Below are 22,346 nucleotides of genomic sequence, written 5' to 3'. Positions count from 1 at the left end.
CCTCATGCACAACTTTTGCATAGCCTGTGCAACTCCTTCTGCTACTTCAGAATCGCATGTGTTGTATTTCCCTTATGCAACTGTCATGAATAGCCTATGAAATATATATTGCCTCTTATGCAAAGACCGCATGGCTTATGCACCTTACCTATGCACATGCTCGACAAAGACTTAACTCTGCATAACTCGTGCGCTTTCTTATGCATCCCTTTATCTTGAATTCTCATCTGCTACATACCAGGTAACTCTTTCTTTTTGCTCTTAATCTTTACAATTCCTGGTAATTACCATTTACTTTGACTTTTGATAACACATTGCATGAGACATTGAGGACAATGTCCAATTTTGAGTTTGGGGGTGCACATTTTGATTTTTAGCTTTATTTTTCACATTTGAGTATAAGAGCATCCCATCCCATTTCATTTACATATATTGTAAATATTTTACATATACATCCATACATACATATTCATTACACATTTACACACACATTATACATCACTTAGAAATTGTACAAATTGCATACAAATAGACTCCTTCCATTTAGTTCATGCATTACTCATTTTAGGAATCATGCACCATGCATTAAAATCTTTTGCCAAATCCCTTGAGTATTGAAAATGTGCCTATGAGAGTGATTTGACTCACCTTTTAGTTGGGTTTGTGGATTGAAAGTTTCCTAAAAGGTGCAAGGTTTTGAAGTGTCTATCCCTTGCCTATATCTTCTTAGCCAAAAAGCCACCCAACTAGTCATTTGGAGATGGAAGTGTTTAGAGGGAATTATTGGATATAAGGTAGTCAAATGATGTCTCCCCAATCCTAGAACAAATTTTCTAAACCTTTCAAGGCGAAATATCAGCTTATACTTGAAAAGAGAGATGATTAGGCATTCTTTGATTTAAACCTTCTCATTTTAAACCTTTGGCCCTTTTTCCCAATTAAAATTGACCTTTGAAAACCCCTTTGAGCCTTTTTATCCCTAATTTTTCTTGAAACCCTTATTGCTACCTAGCCAATGAACCAAACACTCCAACCCTTTTCATGAGAATAATTATTCATAATATTAGGTACATAAAAAAAAATTAAAAAAAGAAGAAAAGAAAAAAAATATACAATAAAAGGGAGAAGAAATGCTTGTCACCTTGTAAAAGTGCTAGTATATGTGCTTTTCACCATTGTCATTCAAAATGAAAGAAATCCACCCAAAGTATTAAAAGAAATGAGTTTGGGGGTGGCAATTTTAGGGACAATCATCAAAAGAAAATGCAAAATACAAGTTAAAGTATCAAAATGTCCCTCCATTTTTATGTGTTTTGTAAACTATGCTAGCACTTGTGTATTTCTCTCTCCCACATATATAAAAAAAAATATATATATATATATATATATATATATATATATATATATATATATATATATATATAATAAAGTGTACCTTATGTTTCAAAATTGCAACATATTCTCATGCTTTGAATACTTTTTACCCATTTTTCTTCTTAGCCTCTTTTTGAATCCCATGGCCCCATTACATCCATAAAAAGACCTTTGATCTCTTGAAAGTACTTGCTACATTAGTGGAGATAGGGGTAGGGAATTTGCCTATGGGATTGGAGAACTATTCATTCATTCATTCAATTCCATCATTCTATATAGAGACACTTTGACTATTGATTGTTCTAGAATTCCTTTTGAGCATGACTCTCTCTTTTGATTGGTTGGTTTGGGGATTTGAATGATAATTGACTTGATGGCTAAGCGGTGAAAGCTTGGATAAGCATTAAATTCTTTGCATTTTGAAGGATGGGTATATGGATTGTTGGTATGGCTAAAGGTGTGTTAAGTTACCTTAATGAGTGATTTTCATAACTCTTTGGATAAGGCACCCCTAAAAACTTTGCACCACATTTTAAAGTTTGCTTGAGGACAAGCAAAAGCTTGAGTTTGGGGGTATTTGATGCACACATTTTGCATAGTCATTTAGGTCTAATTTCATAGCTATTTTATTTGATTATTAGTCACTTTTAGCTAATTTCATTAGTTATTTAGTTAGTTTTCCATAATTGTCAATTTTGGATTAATTTGTAATTTTTACTTTGTTTTGTAGGAAAAATGGTGTTTTTGAAGGACTGAAGAGAATTTTGCCATTGAGGAGTGCCTTCCACAGCCCAAAGATGTCAAAAACAAGTTTTCAAGCTGAAATATGCATTGACCAAACTGTGCATAACTTGCCGCATAAGCTATGCAGATCTGCATAAGGAGAAAGATCACTGTTCCAGAACCAACCGAAATGTGCATAAGGAGACTGCATAGCCTATGCACATTCTCGCCTCCCTTATGCACATTCACGAAATTGTGCATAACCTATGCACCAAGTCATGCAGCTTCGCATAAGTGACCCAGAACCAGTGAAGCGCATAAGGGACTGCATAACTTATGCAGTCCACTTATGCAGTCCCTTGAAGAGTTCATTAATGAGCTGGCAGGAGATTCCCTCAAATAATTCCTCCTAGAACATACTATTTTAGGGCTCCATGTCAGAAAAATGCTATATATAGTCTCATTTTCCCATTTAAAAGGGGGAGACAAGGAGCAAAGAAGAAAAGGAGGAGGCTAAGCAGAATTTGAGGAGTCATTTTCACCTTCCACACCATTTTCAACTAAGATTTGCAGATTTCTTCCTTCCTTTACATTTTTTTACATTTCTAGTGTTTAATTTCTTACTTCTTAGCTTAGATTAAAGCTTTATTTCCATTTAAACTCATCAAATCTTGTAAGCATTATGGATAGTGAGTAGTTTACTTTTGATTCTGGAGTAAGGGTTGTAATATTTGAGATATTTTGTGGATTTTGATTGGGTAATCCATATTTTGTGGTCTTAATGAGTTTTATTCATTTCTTGTATGCTTAATGACATGCTTAATGTAGGATCCCATTGAGTAATGTTCTTAATCCATGGTTGAAGCACCGAAAGGAGAAGGCCTTGTGATAGATAATCAAGAAATTGGACTTAATTAACTTAGACCTAGAAATAGGCTAAGGATTAAGAGGATTCACAGATTAATTAAGGAACTTAATGGGTCTTAATTAATTCTAACTCCACGAAAGTAGGATTAGTTTGATTAAGGCACTCTTTGTCTCACTCGAAAGGGAATTCAAAGGATTTAAGAATTAATCTCCTTAAAACCCATAAGTTTCATAAGATTGGATAACCAATTTAAAATCCCAAAATAGCTCGAATATGAAATCCCGAACTCCGAAATCACCTTTTTACCATTGTTAATTTCTAATCGAAATTAATTGCTTACCATTTTAAATATTGCCATATTTGAACTTGCTTATTTCTATTTGATGCAATTTTAGTTTAATTAATACATTGTTGAATAGAATATTAAATTTGCACATTTAGATTTCATACTCCATTACCCATTAATTCATTATTTTAATTTCATAAATACCTCAATTTAGTCAACTTTTATATCGAAAATTCAATCATTAACACAACTCCTCGTGGGATCGATATTTTTCTATACTACTTGTACGACCCGTGCACTTGCGGTTGGGACGCATCACAATTGAAGAAAAAGGTGAAAGCTCACACATCGAAGATAGTGAAAATGAGGTAAATCTTGAACTTTCAAATATTGATGAATTAGAACTTGCATTTATAAAGACATATGATAAATATAGAACTTTTAAAAATAAATGCAAAATTTTGGTTCATGAAAATTGTGTTTTAAGATTAGAAAATATTTCCTTGAGTATGGCTTCAAAGGAAAATGAATTTTACAAATCACAAATGAAATTATTTAAGGAAGTTAATGATGAGCTACAAAGATCAAAAGAAGTGTGTGAACAACTTCTTGAGAAAAACAGAATTCTTAAAGCAAAAATTGAATCTTTGACAAGAGATTTAACTAAATTTACAAAAGGAAAAGAAACACTTGATATACTTCTTGGGAATCAAAGATCCACAAATGAAAAATTTGGAATTGGTTATGATGGATTTATGAAATATGGAAAATACAAACAATTTTTTGTTAAAGCTACATCCTTTTCTCAACCAAGTATTACATGCTTTTATTGTAATCATAAAGGTCATATGATTAATGCTTGTCCTATTAGGAAAGAAACCTTTAAGGCAAAGAAAGTATGGGTGCCTAAAGGAACCCTACCTAATATTACTAACACACAAGGACCCAAAGTTGCTTGGGTACCTAAGAACGATTAATCGATTTGTGTCCGCTAAGGAGTATCTTTGGAAACAGAACATTGGTACATTGATAGTGGCTGCTCTAGGCACATGACAGGAAATAAAGGCAAGTTTTCCTCTCTTACTTTAAAAGAAGAAGGTTATGTCAAATTTGGTGATAAAAGTAAAGCTAAAATTATTGGATGTGGAACTATTGGTAAAAATCCTTACATTGAGAATGTTGCATTAGTTCAAGGATTAAAGTATAATCTTTTAAGTGTTAGTCAACTATGTGAAAATGGTTTTAAAGTCATTTTTACTTCTACACATTGTGAGATTCATGGAAACAATGTTATGTTTACTGGTGCTAGAATAGATAATATTTACCTACTTGATTTAATAGGTCTTGAAGAAAATTATGAAACATGCTTTATGACTTCAGATGATAGTGCATGGTTATGGCATAGAAAATTAGGACATGCTAGCATGAGTACACTTGCTAAACTCTCTAGAAGGAACCTTGTTAGAGGACTTCCAAAGTTAAGATTTGAAAAAGAATTTCAATGCAAAGCATGTGCACTTGGTAATCATACAAAATCATCTTTTAAATCAAAAAATGTTGTAACTATGTCTAGACCATTGGAATTATTACATCTTGATCTTTTTGGTCCAATCACACCTAGAAGTCTAGGAGGCAAGGCATATACATTTGTAATTGTTTATGATTTTTCAAGATTCACATGGACTTTCTTTCTTGCTCAGAAAGATGAAACCTTTGATATATTTGAAGCTTTTTGCAAAAGAACTCAAAATGAAAAAGGATATTGCATTACATCTTTGAGGAGTGATCATGGAAAAGAATTTGAAAATAATTTGTTTGAAAATTTCTGATCTCAAAATGGTATTTATCATACATTTTCAGCTCCTAGAACTCCACAACAAAATGGAGTTGTTGAAAGGAAAAACAGATCTTTGCAAGAAATGGCAAGAACAATACTGAATGAAAACAATTTACCAAAATATTTCTGGGCAGAAGCTGTAAATACAGCATGCTACATTTTGAACAGAGTTTCTATTAGAGCTATTTTAAAGAAAACTCCTTATGAACTATGGAAAGGAAGAAAACCCAATATTGCATATTTTCATGTCTTTGGTTGCAAATGTTACATTTTGAATAACAAAGACAGCAATCTCAAAAAATTTGATGCTAAATATTGTGAAGGAATATTTCTAGGCTATTCAACAAATAGCAAAGCATATATGATTTTCAATAGAAAAACATTGACCATGGAAGAATCAATACATATACTTTTTGATGATGCTAACACTTCCTTGCAAAGGAAAGATTCTTGTGATGATGAAATTGAGCAGATTCTAAATTCAAAGAATTCAAATAAAGATGAGCTTGATTCAAAACAACTAGTGGAGGATGATCAAAATGACAAAGAAGAAGAACTACCTTGCTCCACAAATGTTGAAATTCAAGAAGACTCCCAACCAAATGTGGAAGAACTACAAATTGAGAAACCTCAACATCAAGATATTCCACAAGAATGGAGGTACCATAGAAATCATTCCAAAGATGACATTCTTGATAGTCCATCACAAAGAATGATGACAAGAGCTCAACTTAGAAGATATTTTGGTAATGTTGCTTTTGTTTCTCAATTTGAACCCAAAACATATGATGATGCTCAAAATGATGAAAATTGGCTTTTTGCTATGCAAGAGGCATTAAATCAATTTGAAAGAAACAAAGTGTGGACACTTGTTCCTAAACCTAAAAAGCACTCTGTTATTGGAACTAAATGGGTATTTAGGAATAAGATGGATGAAAAAGGACATGTAATTAGAAATAAAGCTAGACTAGAAGCTAAAGGATACAACCAAGAGGAAAGTATTGATTTTGATGAAACCTTTGCTCCGGTTACTAGAATTGAAGCTATTAGAATGTTGTGTGCATTTGCATGTTTTAAGAATTTCATGCTTTATCAAATGGTTGTTAAAAGTGCATTCTTAAATGGATATATTGATGAAAAAGTTTAAGTGGCTCAACCTCCTGGTTTTGAAGACCCTCATTTTCCAAATCATGTTTATAAGCTTACTAAAGCTCTCTATGGATTAAAGCAAGCTCCTAGAGCATGGTATGAGAGACTTAATAAATTTTTACTTCAAAATGATTTTAAAAGAGGAAAAGTGGATACTACTCTTTTCATTAAGAAACTAGGAAAAGACATGCTTATTGTGCAAATCTATGTAGATGATATTATTTTTGGTGCTACTAACTATTCTCTTTGTAAAAAATTTTCAAATATGATGAAAAGTGAATTTGAAATGAGTATGATGGGTGAACTTACTTTCTTCCTTGGATTGCAAATTAAACAAATGAAAGATGGAATTTTTATAAATCAATCCAAGTACATAAAGGATATGCTAAAGAAGTTCAAAATAGAAGATATGAAAAGTATCGGAACTCTCATGAGCTCAACAGTTAAATTGGAGAAAGATGAAAAAGGTAAAGAGGTAGATAACAAACTTTATAGAGGTATGATTGGTTCTTTACTCTACTTAACAGCATCTAGACCAGACATTCATTTTAGTGTATGTTTATGTGCAAGATTTCAATCATGTCTAAAGGAATCTCATCTTGTAGCAGTTAAGAGAATTTTTAAGTACCTCATTAGCACTCACAACATTGGCTTATGGTATCCAAAATGTGAATCATTTGATCTTATTGGTTATAGTGATTCAGATTTTGCAGGTAGTAGACTGGATAGAAAAAGCACTTCTGGAACTTGTCAATTTCTAGGCCATTCATTAGTTTCATGGCACAGTAAAAAGCAAACCTTGTCGCACTTTCTACTGCAGAAGCTGAATATATTGCAGTTGGAAGTTGTGTTGCACAGATTTTGTGGATGAAACAATAGCTTGAAGATTTTGAAATTAAATTTGATCACATTTCCATAAGATGTGACAATACTAGTGCTATAAACCTATCAAAAAATCCTGTCCAACACTCTAGAAGCAAGCATATTGAAATTAGACATCATTTTATTAGGGATCATGTTCAAAATGGTGATATTCAAATTGAATGTGTCCCTTCTGAAAAACAGCTTGCTGACATTTTTATAAAGCCACTTAATGAGGAAATTTTCTGCAAAATAAGAAGAGAACTTGGTGTGATTGATGCTCTTGATTAAGTTTTGATGCATTCTCATGTTTCTAAATAAAAATGAAGTGATAAATGTTGGTTTGTAGTGTTAAAGATGTGTTCTGATATTTTTGGTGCAATTTGAAAAATTCTGAGTCTGATCTGATATGAATAGTATTCTGCAGAATTTGATTACAGTGGCATACTAATTTGTTTGCTAATTTTCTTGATTGCTAAATGCTTTACCACTGCTCCTAACTTTTCGTTGGCAAACTGGAAGTCAGGTTTAATTGTAATAAAACTCTAAAATTATTCTTACTTTCTGAGTGCCTATTCTGCATGTTTAAAGAGCATATTACTTAAATACCCCTCTATTTAGAACATTGCATCTCTATGTGTTTTAAGGGCACAATAGACTTTTGACATATAAACTAGCGTGGGACTCAATATTTTTCAGAACCATCAATCTTCTCTCTGCTTCTCCACTGATACACGGTACTCGTCTCTCTGCAAATGTCTCCATTTATGTCTTTTCAGATTTAAAGTTCAAAATCTCTTCTCTTTTCGTCGCATCGCCTCCCAAAACCCGAACGGATGCATCTTCTTTCCACTTGCTAACCCATTTCGCTAGCAACCTTCCAAACCATCGTCTCTCTTCATCTTCCTTAAAAATTTCCGAAACCCATTGGCTTTGAATCTAATCGATTGTTTCAAGTTAGAAAATCACCAAAATCATCTTACTCATTCCCTGTTATTTGTCTAAAATCTGCCAAAAGAAACCACTTCTTGTTGATTTAAAATTTTCTGACGCATTTGGTATCGATTTGCATTCTCTGTCTCTACAAGTCTCAGGTATTGAATCTAAAACATTAATGAAATCGTGTTTTACATTTTTTTGTGACTGTTCTGTTTGTTTTGCTTTCGCAATGAGCTGTTAAATTTTCTTATTTTGAAGCATTAACATTGCGTAAAAATGTGCTATATAGCAAAGTCATGAATTAGTTGCTAGTGATTCTCAAAAACCCGAATACTTCTTACTGTCAGTTTTTTTTTTATATACATGACATTGTGCTAAATGCTTTTAAATGAATATACATTGACTACTCACATTGTTAAATTCGTGAACCTAGATTTCTCTGTCCCTTCGGCCTAATTTTCTTCTGGGTTGGTCATGGCGTGGGGAAAAGGAAAAGGCAAAGCAAAAGTCACTACATACTCATCATCTTCGGATTCCACTGATGCAAGTGTTCCTGCATCTCCTCCTCCACAAAAAGAGGCTCCTCTAGTAATTGGAAAATCAAAAGAAACGCCCAAGAAAAGAACTAGTGAGCCTGTCCAAGAAAAAGGAACCAAAAAGAAAAAGACTTCAAAAGCTCCAGTTATGCATATGGAAAGGGCCATTCATGAACCAAGGTACATCCACTGGCCTGCTTTTACTAAAATCTCTGTTCCTTTACAATCTTTGTTTGAATATCAAAAATGGGACAAATTGTGCTCTGACACTGAAGGAGTATATGTGGACTTAGTTCAAGAATTCTATAAAAATTTAAGAATTGATGATTCTGAAAGAGATGAGTCTTTTAAGGTGAAAATGAAAGGAAAATTCTATGAAGTGACGGTAGATAGATTAGCCAAAGCCCTAGGAATCCCAAACAGTGGGAATAAAATTTGTTCTCACAAAGAAGTTTTTGCTGTTGGTGGATTTAATAAAAGAGATTTTGAGGCTGAAGTGTTTAAAGGGAAAGTAAAAGATAAGACTAGCATTACCCATGCTCACCAACACATCAAAATTCTTCATAGCTTTGTCATCTATGTGCTGAATCCTAGAACTGGCAGTCCAAACTATTTAAGTACTCTTGATCTCTGCATAATTTGGCATATTGTGAATCAAATTGAATTTAATCTTGCCTATTTTATGCTGAGGCAAATTATAAAATGGAAACCACCTTACAAGCTACCCTATGCCCATCTTCTTAATGGTCTGTTTAGAGACTTTGGGATACCTCTGGAAACCAAGAAACTTAGGACAAATATGATCCCAATTACAAGTCTGCAAAAAGATGATGGTGGAAGAAAACTTAGATTTGAACAAGGTGCTAGTTCCAAAGATAGTACAAGCGGTACTGTTAATGTTGAAGGAATTCTGGAAGAAGTGAACAACTTGAGGGAATTTGTTGAAATTGAACTTGGAGAAATACAGAAATTTAGAGGATTTCAAACTGTTCTTATGAATGCTCTTGATTCTAAAATTGATGGCACTTTGATGTTGATGTATAAAATTGTGGAAGAATTATTTAAAATCAAAGTTCATCTGGGTATTTCAAGCACTGAAGCTGGAGAAACCAGTAAGGCTGCTACTGTTTCTGTTCCTCAAAAAGAGAAAGAAGAAGAAAAAGAGGAAGAGAAGAAAGAAGAGGAAGAACAGGAAACAGAAGAGGAAAAGGAAGTAGAGGAAGAAGAAGAAGAAGAGGAAGAGGAAGAAAAAGAAACAGAAGAAGAAGAAGAAGAGAAAGAGGAAGAGAAGGAAGAAGAGGAAGAAGAGGAAACTGAAAAAGATGAAAATGATTCTGATGATGGAAATGGAACAGGAGGCAGCAAAGAAGGAAGTGGGAAGGATATGAGTGACTCAGAATCTGAGACAGAACCACAGACTCCTGCTCCTGCTGCTCCTGCAAAAGAAAAGGCAAAAACAGCTCAAAAGGAACAAAGAAGCAAGCAGAAAGAGCAAACTGGTAAACCATCTGGCAAAAAGGCTAAAACTGGCAAAAAGTTGACAGCAGAATCTGGTACTACTGCTGCAACTGAGTTAGCAGCTGGCCCTGTTATTCCCTTAACACCAGGAACTGAAATGGCTGCTGAAATTCTTCAAACCTTGAGTGATAAACCTGTCAAGCCAAAAAAGGTGAAGATAGCTGCTCCAAGACCAATCGGAATAAGCTCTAGGCTGAAAGGATAAACAACCATACTGCATGTTTACTGATTGAATTTTGTCTAACATTCTGTCTCTTAATTTCCTACTTAGTTTGCTACTTTTAGTTTTTTCTGAACTTTAATTAGTTTGCTATATCAGTTACTGTTTTCACTGTTTATTCACTACACTTAAACTGAATTTTGATTTACACACATGTGCATGATTTCTCCCATTATCTTTTGATGCTGACAAAAAGGGGGAGAAAATGAATGAGTAATCTTAATGGTATAACTTGTGGTTGATATAGTTTGTGATTACTTGTGGTTGATATAGTTTGTGATTAGTATATTGTTGATATAACTTTATAGTGTGCATATTGTTGATATAACTTGTGAATGATATACAGTTTGTGATTAGTGTGCATATTGTGCATATTTAGTTAGTATCTTTAGTCACACTTGACTCCTTAAGAAAATGCTTATGAATATTTCATTGAAATTATTAAGGGGGAGTTATTTGTGATTAATTGTTGATATAAGCACATACATAGGGGGAGTTATTCTCACATATACATTCATACACATACTCACACTTATCAATATTTACATGGTGATTCGATTGAGTTTTGTCATCATCAAAAAGGGGGAGATTGTTGACCCCACAAGCTCAAAGGAGCATAGATTTTGATGATACCAAAACTCAACTAGAATCAAACTAACATTGTTTTAAGTGTTGTGCTTCTCAAAAAAACAAAAGGAAAAGACACAAGGATTTTATGATGGATTCGTGCTTTTGAAGAAAGGATGACATTCTAAAGATAACACAGGACGAATCAAAGGAGATAAAAGAAGAAAAAGTTACCTTCCAAGGCTACATTGAAAATCAAATTTGAAGGTACATATAGTATAGAAGTTAGTTTTATTTTTTAGAATTGCTTGTGAAAAGAATTGAGGAGTAGAAGTCAATGATACTTATTTTCAATCCCTCAAAAGATTTTTCTTTTAAATATCATTATTGGCCTAAAAGTATTTGACTATGATTTGGTGTAAAGTTTTATAGTTTTGAAAGTTATGCAGAAAAGTTTTCCTGGTATGCTAACTGGTTTGCTACTTGTTTAGTATGCTAACTGGTTTGCTATTTTCTCCAGTATGCTAACTATCTCAACTCTGCACAACATCGCAAAAAAAGACAAAATAACGGCTATTTTCTTGAAATTCGTAATTGTAACGTTCAAATGAGTTCTCAAACGGTCAAAAACGTTCCAAAGCTATAAATATACCTACCTTTGACCATTTTGCACTTAATGAAAGTCTCTCCACTGTTCAAAATCATAAAAGCTTTCATTCAAAGTGCTCAAAGTGTTTTTATTGCTCATCATTGGCTTACTTACTCATCTCTTCTTTATAAATTCTGTTGTATTGAGTGAGAGTGAGTTTTAAACACATTATTATCATTTATGAGAGGTCATTCAAGCACCCATTAAAGCTTAATTGTGAAAAGTGTTTGAGATAACACTTGGTAGAAGTGTGAAGCTACTTGTAAAAGCTTTGGTGAGAAGATTTGTAAAAGGTTTTTTGTCTCTTGCCTTTAAAAGAGAAGAATAGTGAAGTGAAGACTCAAAGTGGGATCTTTGAGAGAGTGGATGTAGGCTAGTTGAGCCGACCCACTATAAAATTTTAGTGTTCATTTTCTCAACCCTTGCTCTTTACATTTATGCATTTTAACTTTATGATTGATATGCTTTTGCTGATATGAAAGTTGATATTGTTTGCTGTTAACCTTGCTGCAAACTGAAAAAATCAGTTTACTGCTAAATCTGCTGATATCTGATATAATCTGCATGTTATTATTTCCTATCAATTAATATATCTGGTATACTGCTCTGGTTGCTGTGTTAAAAATTATCCAGATTACTGATATCTCCACTGAATGCTAATATAATTTGTTAGATCAGTATACTGATTACATATAGCCTAACTTTTAATCAACTTGTCAATAGAGCTGTGTTGTTCATATTTCACATTAGTCAATTGAGTTGAACCTAGCTGTAATTTTCAAAGGTTTTGAGCAAGAACCGAAAATTATTTTTAGAGTTCAATTCATCCCCCTCTTAGACATATTTTGGGACATCATAACAAAAATATTTTAAAATTAGAGTAAAGTATAGTAATGATAATTTGATATTATAATAATAAAAGGCTAAATTTAATTGATCAATGGAGATAATACATTATGGTGATATTATATTATATACAATAAATTATTATAAAATTATATATAAATAAATTAAATCACGAGTATGCGCGTGCAACATACACTTAACAAAAACTAGTTAATAAAAGTGAAAAAAAAGGAATAATGGAATTGTCAAAAATATTCATAATAATTTAATATTATAATAATGAATGACTTAATTTAATTGATTATTAAAAATTAATTTATTTTAAATTTTATTATTTAAATTAATTTTATAATTATTTTACTAAAATTTGTTGGTGAAATCCAAAATTAGACTTCCAGAGTTATAGTCCAATTATAACTAATGAAAGTTTTAATTTTGAATAAATAAAAAACGCTAAAAATTGACATATTATGGTAATTAAATTACGATAATAAATAATTAAATTTAATTAAATATTAAAAATTAATATATTATAATAATATTATATTATATATAAAAAATTAATTAAAAAAATTACATATAAAAGAGTTGAACTTGAATATAAACAACACTCAGCACATGTCATTATATATATATATATATATATTCAATTAAATTAACTCTATCATAGGTAAAAGAAACCTTTCTACATGCTTAAATTTTTTTTAAAAAATAACATATTAATGATAAAAAAATAAAATAAAAAACTAAATATAAGTTTAAAAGCTAGCTTGGTTTCCTAGTTTAATCCAAGTAGTTTCAATTTTTTTTTAGTCAATTCGAATAAATCAGATTAATTAAATATAATTATAAAAAATAAAATTTTAATATATTAATACTACAATAATAAAAGAATTTAAAAATACCTATGGGAACATGCAGTCAGCCAATCTAATATTTAATTGAATTGGTTCTTGTTTTAATGAGTGCTAATATTGTAAATAACATGATTATCTTATCTCATCCAACTAACATTTTATGAAAGAAATTAAATTAAAGTATTTAAATGTTTATAAATAAAAAATAATTAATTATAAAGTATTTAAATGTTTATAAATAAAAAATAATTAATTATAAAGTATTTAAATGTTTATAAATAAAAAATAATTAATTATATTAAATAAAGAGAGAGAATGTAAGTAGATACTGTGAAGGACTTTGTTTGCATAACAATTTTTCCTTAATATAAAATTAATTCATGATAACACGATGTCAAAATATAAAATATATAATAGAATTTATTTATTAAATATATAATTTTATTTTATATTAATAATAAATTGGATCGTAGAATTGCAATTGTAAATTAATTTTTTGCTTGAAAATATTAAATGATAAATTTGTACCACATATAATTTCCCTGTGTGATTTAAATATTGTAATTAAGTTATAGTAGAAATTTATCATATTAGACGGTGAAAAAATTAAAATAAAATTTAATCTTAGGTTATTGAGATAAATTCAAAATATGTGGTGGGTATGCTATAAATAGCCGAGCTAGCTGCTCAACAAAAACAAAATCAGATATTGTAGCAAAAAAGAAAGATGAGGTCTTCAATTGGGTTGATATTTGTTCTCGTGCTTGTGTGCTTAGCAAGGCTTTCAGAGGCTGCATCTGGAGATGATTGTGGCTGCACTGCTTCTTGTTTTGGGTGCCCTTATGAAATAAGGACGTTTCAAATTGGGTGAGGTTCAATAGGGAGTCAATGCACATGTGTATGCCAATGCCCATCAAACCCTTCTTTCCCTAGCCCCAACCTACCAGCACCATCAACCCCTCGAGTCCCAAGTGCACCATTAGCGTTGTCTCCAGCCTGTGCAGCATCTGCGGTTAATTTGGGCTTTTGTTGGGCTGAAGCTTCCTTGGGTACTGTTTTTCAAAATGTTTCAATGGCTCAAGGATGTTGCAGTGTGTTTAAGCAATGGGCTGACGATTGCTTTGGTGGAGATGAGAGAATTCCAAGCATCGTGTCCCACTGGGTACCTCATGCTTTGGTTCAATATTGCTCAACTCAACATTAGTCAATTAATATTTCTTTATTAGTATATATATTTGAAGACGAATGCCTCAATATTAAGATCTTAGCTATCTTAATCAATATTATTTTATTAGTATATTATTTAGATTTTAATTAGTTATTAGATGTTTTAGGCATTTTGGTTACTTTATCTTATAATATATTTGAATTTGTATTTATTTTTTTCTTTATTTCTTATCTTAGATGATATATTAATGAAATTGATCATAATTTTACTAAGAAGCGTGTTTCTTTTCTAAATTTTTATGTGTATATTTATCTTCGACAAAAAAAAACCTTAAACGATTTCAATTTTTTTATAACATATAAAAAGTATAGTAATTAAAGCAACGGAACTTTTACTGAAAATTTCTACTTACAAACTCCATTTAATTGAATAGCTATTTTATATATGCACCCCCTTTTCTACGTTTTATGGTGTATGCGGTGGTGGTGTTGGTGGTTGTTGAACAAGCATGCACCGCCCAGCAGACACTTTAATCCCCAGTAGCCCACGGCCACGGTCACCAACATTATTTTTTTTTTCCCCGCAAACATGCAGTATACCAATACTGTGAGTAAAATTTATATAATAAAACTAATATGTATATTAAATTCATATTGTTCGACAAGTGACAGACTCGCTCCCACCCACTACATAATCAAAGGAAGAAGAGATACTTTCCCTTTAAAATTCATGTGTCACAAGTAGCACAAGTTAGTGGTAGTTCAGAAGCCACAAATGCAGATTGTGGCTGTTCTGCTTATTTTTCTAGGTGCCCATATGAGGTAAGATGGGTTCAGATGGGGCGAGGTTCAAATGGTAGATATTGCACATGCATATGCCAATGCCAATCCAATTTGCCAAACCCTTTCGTCCCCAGCCCTACCGCACCAGCAATTCAAAATCCAGTCCCATTCTCACCATCAACGCCTCAACAAAATCCAAGGATGCGGCGGTATTTTCAGAGTATGGACTAAAGATTGTTTTGGTGGACATGATCAGGAAATTCGTACGATTTTCTCCAGCTACGTGACTCCTGACTTGTTTCAATTTTGTGAAACTCATCATTAAGTTGTTAGTTACTAGTTAATTAGTGTATATGAAGATTAGCATTAGTAATCCAAATGCCTCTTGAATAATATGTACCTTGGCTAGTTCTTTTTAGCTTTAGTTGTCAGGTGTTTGAGATAAAAAAAAAAAAAAAAAAAAAAAAAAAAAAAAAAACAGGTGTTTGAGACATTGTGGTTACATAAATGTAATGGAAAATTGCTATTTAATTTTAATATTTCAATAAAATTAATTATTTAATTTCTATATTTTAAAAAATATATTATTTAATTATATATTTTGTTTCTGTTAAATTATTTAGTCATTCCGTCAAATTTATCGTAATTTATATTATTCAAACTACTATTTAGCTCCTGTTTTTTAAAAAAACTAACTAATTGATCTTGAAATTTGAAAAATACTATTATTTAATCTCTCTATTTTAATAAAATTACCTAATTAGTTCATATATTTTAAAAATTACAATATTTTAAAAATATATTATTAGATAAAAAATAGAAATTTTATTATGTAGAAACTCAATATGAATTTATATTTTTTTTTAAATTTCCAATTCCTTAAATATCATTTTTATATTTTCTATACTAGAAAATAATTTTCCTTAATTACTTAGAAAGCAATTGATTAATTTTTCTGTGTAGACTTGCACAATTTTTATCACAAAGAGAGGATGAGAAGAAGAATGTGGATGTAAAGAAGAAGAAAGATGAGAGAGAAATAAGAGAGGATAAGAAAAAAATTAAGGGAGAGAGGACTAGGGTAGTTTAGGTATAAAAAATAATTATGAAACTAAATAGTTAATAGAGTCATATTACAGAGACTAACTAATGTGTTTTTTCAAAATATAAAGATTAACTAACTAATTAATTTCACTAAAATAGATAAATTAAATAATAATTTGACTAATATTGACTAATAAAAAAAATTAACGGAGGACTTGTCACGACCCAACCTATGGGCCGGACCGGCACTAGGACCTGGGCCAGCCTAAAGCCCCCGAGGCCCGTAGTAAGCCTAACTGTTCATTAACCCAACTCTAAGGCCCATTTGGGCCCAATTTCAAGAAACCAACCGGACAGAGTCCGGCCATAAAATGGACCTACCAACGGGGAGTTTTTGACTCACCCGACCTATAAACACAATAAACAATCCATTGGGGAGCTCAGCTCACCCTCCACATACTCATATCATCATAATGATAAATGGGAGCTCAGCTCCCTCATCCAGTCCATCAAACATGCATATAATAATTTTACAGGTACACAATAATAATTTAGTTTACAGACCCAAATCAAATAAACATTTCTAACACATGCGGAAATTCTATGAGTAAATAAAATTACACAAATATTGATAAACAACCTGCGAGGAAAGGAAGCAGGTTAACCTCAAAAATATCCTCCTGTGGCCTGGAAAAATATTGAACAGGAGTAAGCGTTCGACTCAGAGAGTAAAATATCAATTTTAACCATAATCTCTATAACTATCTAGAACTAATGCAACTGTGGAGTGAAATGCAACAAAGAACAATATTTTCACATCATAACAAAGAAAAAGGTAAATTTGAAGCACTCACGCACTCGTAACATCAATCATAATATATGGAGCCGATCCTATCTGACTTTCTTAAATCCAACTCAGTGCCGTGAAGAACTCATTTCGGACTTCCACTTAATAACCAAATCGGGGTCCCAAATGAAGAACTCAGCCGTGTCTACCCAAGGACCGAGTCCCGCCAAGATCTCAAGCCGTGTCTACCCATCCTATCCATAGTCCACACCACATCACACGCACGCCAACGCACGCACACTGCTCCAAATTACCACAACAACATCCATGGCACGCTAACAGTTATGAATGCAACATAAATCATGCCTAGAGTTTAACTACATAAACATATGCATATAAGTGATGCATGGGCATGCTTGAACATATAATAATATCAAAATTACAATTAAAATTAATATTTTACTCACAGACTTGACAATGGTCACTGAGGCGGCTGGGCGGAGGAAGAAGGCTGTCCCGGCTCACTTGACAATTTTATTACAATCATTTAATAAATTTGACTCAATACAAACAAAGAAAAAGACCAATATGTCCTAAGTCGTGCCGAAAATCCGGCAGAGTCTCCCCTATACTTAGGACCTACCCAACCTGCAAAAAGGCTCAAAACACACTTCTATATTCACAATCCATATGTCCACAACTCAATCACATCACACAGCCCCTCCTGGGCCCACCAAATCAATCATCCATCACAACATGTAAAATTTCAATTTAGTCCCTATAATTGACCATTTTTGCAAAAACTGCCCAAATCAGCTCTAAAAATTCTAAAACTTTGCCCCGCGGTCCTTAGCAATATTACTAAGCGATTTCAAAAAGAATCATAATTTTCTAAGCTACCACGAATATTTTATGGATTTTTAATCCTATTTAAGCACTAGAAAATTACGTAAAAACAAGGTTCGGGTTTTCCTTTGCCGATTCCGACTTCGGGGACGCGCTCGGGTCATCTGACAATGGGGGGTAGCCAAAACCTCGGTGCAATTCGGAGACTTTTCCAAGAACGCGTGTGCATGCTGAATTTCGCAATCTTGGCCAATCGTCGAATTTCCACGAATCGAGGATACCTACACGAAGCCCATAACATGGGGGTTAGTACATAAATTTTTCAGAATTTTCTAAGCTCATTAAATGCTCAGAAAAACACTGCGAAGTTTCGTGGGACCCACCGAAAAACGGTGTCAGAAAAATTTGAAATTTATGTCGCCGCGAAGCTCTCGACGAGTGGAGCATGCTGGTACCCTCGGTTTTCTCGTGGGATTCACGGTTTTCGAGAAATCTAGCCCAAAAGTCGAAATGGGCTAAAAACTTCCCGAGCAAAAATTGGACAAACCGCTCGATGGATTTCGGCGTTCTTGGTGTCTATAGAAAGCTCTCGCCGAGTAGATGATTTTAGTCACAAGACCCGGTCCAATTGGTGGCCGGATCGACCGGATTTTGGCCGGGAAGCGCAGGCGAGAGGAGGGAATTCGCGTGATTCCGTGCCGTTGGGGCGGTGGCCTACTGGCCGGGAGGCTGGGTGGCGCGCCGGCCTGGGTGGCAGGGGGAGGTGGCTAGCCGGCGGCAGGGGAGGGAGGAGAGAGAAAAGAGAGAGAAAAGGAAGAGGGAACGACGCGCGCGGGAGGAAGAAAAAGGGAAGGGAGCCGGTCCGATTCGACCGGTCCGATCCGGTCCGGTTTGATTCGGCCGATTCGATTCGAAATACAAAATTTTGAATTTTTACTCTGCCTCGGGACCGAAAACGAGGTCCAAAAATTCCGAAAAAATTTCAGAAAACTCAGAAAAATACGTAGACTCCAAATATATTTTTAGTTTTGCCACGTGGTCTTTAAATTAATTTTTAAAAATCATCAAAGTTTATATTTTCGAAAAATCGAACCCGATTTTTAAAATCCGAAAAATCTCAAAAAAAAATTCCTAAAATTTAAATAAAATTAAAATACCAAAAATGCTCATAAATTTAAAATTTTTGGGGTGTTACATTCTTCCCCCCTTACAGAAAATTCGTCCTCGAATTTTTTCACAAGGCAGAATAAAGCACATGATTATACATTGAACAAATAAGGGTACTTGCTACGCATGTCCCGTTCTGACTCCCAGGTGCACTCTTCCACTAACTGACTCCTCCACAAAACCTTAACCATAGGGATCTGTTTTGATCTCAGCTGTCTCACTTGGTAGTCCACTATGGCTACAGGCTGCTCCTCAAATGTCAAGTTCTCTTTTAGCTCTATCACATCCGGCTGCAGTACATGAGAAGGATCGGGAATGTATTTCCTGAGCATGGAGATGTGAAACACGGGATGAACGTGAGAGAGGTTGGGTGGTAGCTCTAACCTGCAGAGGCAATCGCTCCAACTCTATCCGTAACCTCAAAAGGTCCGATATACCGAGGTGCCAACTGGCCCGTCTGTCCATATCTCATGACTCCCTTCATTGGAGAAACCTTCATGAATACATAGTCTCCTACTGCAAACTCCTCATCCCTCCGTATGGGGTCTGCATAACTCTTACGCCTCTTGAAAAGTCATTCCCTGATTAAAGGAACTACCTCTGAAGTGTACTGAACTAGGTCTACATCATGCACCTTCACTTCCCCCATTTCTGTCCAACACAGAGGAGACCTACACTTTCTTCCATATAGTGCCTCGTAGGGTGCCATCCCTATGCTGGAGTGATAACTGTTGTTGTAGGCAAACTCCACCAAAGCTAGCTGCTCATCCCATTGACCTCCAAAATCCAAAACACTCATGCGAAGCATATCTTCCAGTGTTTGGATTGTCCTTTCAATCGTCCGTCTGCATGCGAGGGTGGAAAGCCGCATCAAGTTCAATCAGTGTGCCAAGTGCCTCCCGCAACTTTCTTGAAAACCGAGAAGTGAATCGGGCCCTCTCGCCGATATTATGGTTTGGAACTCCATGCAATCGACTATTTCTTGAATGTAGAGTCGCATACCGTGCTGCACGTGTAGTCTTCACGAGCAAGAAGTGAGCCGATTTGGTCAAGCGGTCTACAATTACCCATATCGAATCATATCCTCGCGTACGAGGCAACCTGATCCACAAAATCCATAGTGATCATTTCCCACTTCCATTCTATAGGGAGCTCTTGCAGCTTCCCTGACGGTCTTTGGTGTTCAAACTTCACCTTCTGATAAGTCAGGCACTTGGACACAAAGTCTGCTATGTCTCTCTTCATGCCATTCCACCAATAGCTGTCTTTCACATCATGGTACATCTTGGTGGAACACAGGTGGACATCTGCATGTGTGTAGTGTGCCTCTCGCATGATTTCATTCCTGAGGTTGTCCACATCGGGCACACATATCCTAGAACCTTGCACTAGGGCGCCATCATTGGCAAATCCAAACTCACCACCTTCACCTTGCTGTACTCTTTCTATAATCTTCATTAATTGTTGGTCTCGTGCCGGGAAACTCTAACTCTGTCCCTCAAGTCCGGCCTCACCAAAAGTGAGCCAACAATACCCCTCATCCGAAAGATCTAGGATTAAACCTTGATCCATCAACTCATGTACCTCCCGAATCAATGGTCTCTTCTCTCTTGAAATGTGCGCCAAACCGCTGTAAGATTTTCTGCTCAAGGCATCTGCCACAACATTGGCTTTTCCAGGGTGGTACTGGATGGTGCAATCATAGTCTTTCAGAAGCTCCATCCATCTCCTCTGTCTCAAGTTTAAATACCTCTGTTGGAAGATGTACTTCAAGCTCTTGTGGTCAGTGTATATCTCGCACACTTCACCATACAGATAGTGTCTCCAAATCTTTAGTGCAAAGATTACAGCAGCCATTTCCAAATCATGGGTGGGGTAGTTCTGCTCATGCCTCTTCAGCTGCCTTGAAGCATAAGCCACTACCTTTCCATTCTACATCAAAACACACCCTAGGCCAACTCTGGAGGCGTCACAATACACGGTGTATCCTTCACCACTCACAGGTAGTGTTAACACAGGGGCAGTGGTTAGACACTCCTTAAGCTTCTGGAAACTCACCTCACAGTCATCTGTCCAAATGAATGGAACATTCTTCCTGGTCAACTTAGTTAGGGGAGCCGCTATCCTGGAAAAATCTTGCACAAAACGCCTATAGTAGCCAGCTAAACCCAGAAAACTTCGCACCTCAGTGACTATTGTAGGCCTAAGCCAATCAGTTACAGCTTCAATTTTCTTGGGATCTACTTGAATACCGTTACTAGAAACCACATGTCCCAAGAATGAGATGCTTTCTAGCCAAAATTCACATTTTGAAAATTTGGCATATAGCTGGTGCTCCCTCAACGTCTGCAACACCATCCTCAAGTGCCACACGTGTTCTTCCTCGGTCCGTGAGTACACCAAAATGTCATCTATGAATACGATGACAAAACGGTCCAAAAATGGCTTGAACACCCTGTTCATCAAGTCCATGAAGGCTGCTGGTGCATTAGTGAGTCCAAAAGACATCACCAAGAACTCATAATGACCATATCTTGTCCTGAAAGTCGTTTTGGACACGTCCTCATTCCTGATTCTCAATTGATGGTAGCCTGATCGCAGGTCTATTTTGGAAAAGAATCTAGCTCCTTAGAGCTGATCAAACAAATCATCGATCCGAGGAAGTGGATATTTGTTCTTCACAGTCACCTTGTTCAGCTGTCTATAGTCAATGCACAACCTCAATGACCCATCCTTCTTTCTAACAAATAGAACAGGAGCACCCCAGGGTGAAGTGCTCGGACGTATGAAACCCTTGTCCAAAAGCTCCTGTAGTTGCTCCTTCAGCTCTTTCAATTCTGCTGGTGCCATCCTGTAAGGTGGCATGGATATGGGGTTTGTACCGGGCACAACATCAATACAAAACTCTATTTCCCTTCCTGGTGGCAACCCTGGAAGCTCCTCTGGGAAGACATCCATAAATTCTCTGACAACAGGAACATTTTCCATGCTGACACCTTCTACAGATGTATGTCTCACCAATGCCAAATACCCTTGGCATCCACGCCTCAACATTTTTCTAGCACTAATTGCTGACACCAAATTATATGGAGCCACGCTCCTATCACCATCAAAGCTAAACTCTTCCACACCAGGTATGTGGAAATACACCTTTTTGTTCCTGCAGTCTAAGGTGGCATAATGAGTTGCCAACCAATCCATCCCCAAAATTACATCAAAATCCATTACTGGTAGAGGAACCAAGTCTGCTGGAAGGATCTTTCCATCCACTACCACTGGGCTACCCGGAAAAACCATATCTACATCTATGTTATCACTAAGT

The 22,346-nt window shown here is 34.8% G+C and overlaps 1 long non-coding RNA gene across 1 annotated transcript; it reads right to left on the bottom strand.

Moving 5' to 3' along the window:
- Window positions 1–16,369: 16,369 nt before the first annotated feature.
- On the bottom strand, window positions 16,370–18,077 carry LOC131169703 (uncharacterized). The gene is made up of 2 exons (XR_009140603.1): window positions 17,479–18,077; window positions 16,370–16,911 (listed from the first exon to the last, which is right to left on the bottom strand). It is a non-coding gene; the product is annotated as an uncharacterized LOC131169703 (long non-coding RNA).
- Between the last annotated feature and the right edge of the window lie 4,269 nt (window positions 18,078–22,346).

Source organism: Hevea brasiliensis, chromosome 10 (assembly GCF_030052815.1).
Source record: "Hevea brasiliensis isolate MT/VB/25A 57/8 chromosome 10, ASM3005281v1, whole genome shotgun sequence".
Lineage (NCBI taxonomy): Eukaryota > Viridiplantae > Streptophyta > Magnoliopsida > Malpighiales > Euphorbiaceae > Hevea > Hevea brasiliensis.
This window is presented reverse-complemented; position numbering and strand designations above follow the sequence as displayed.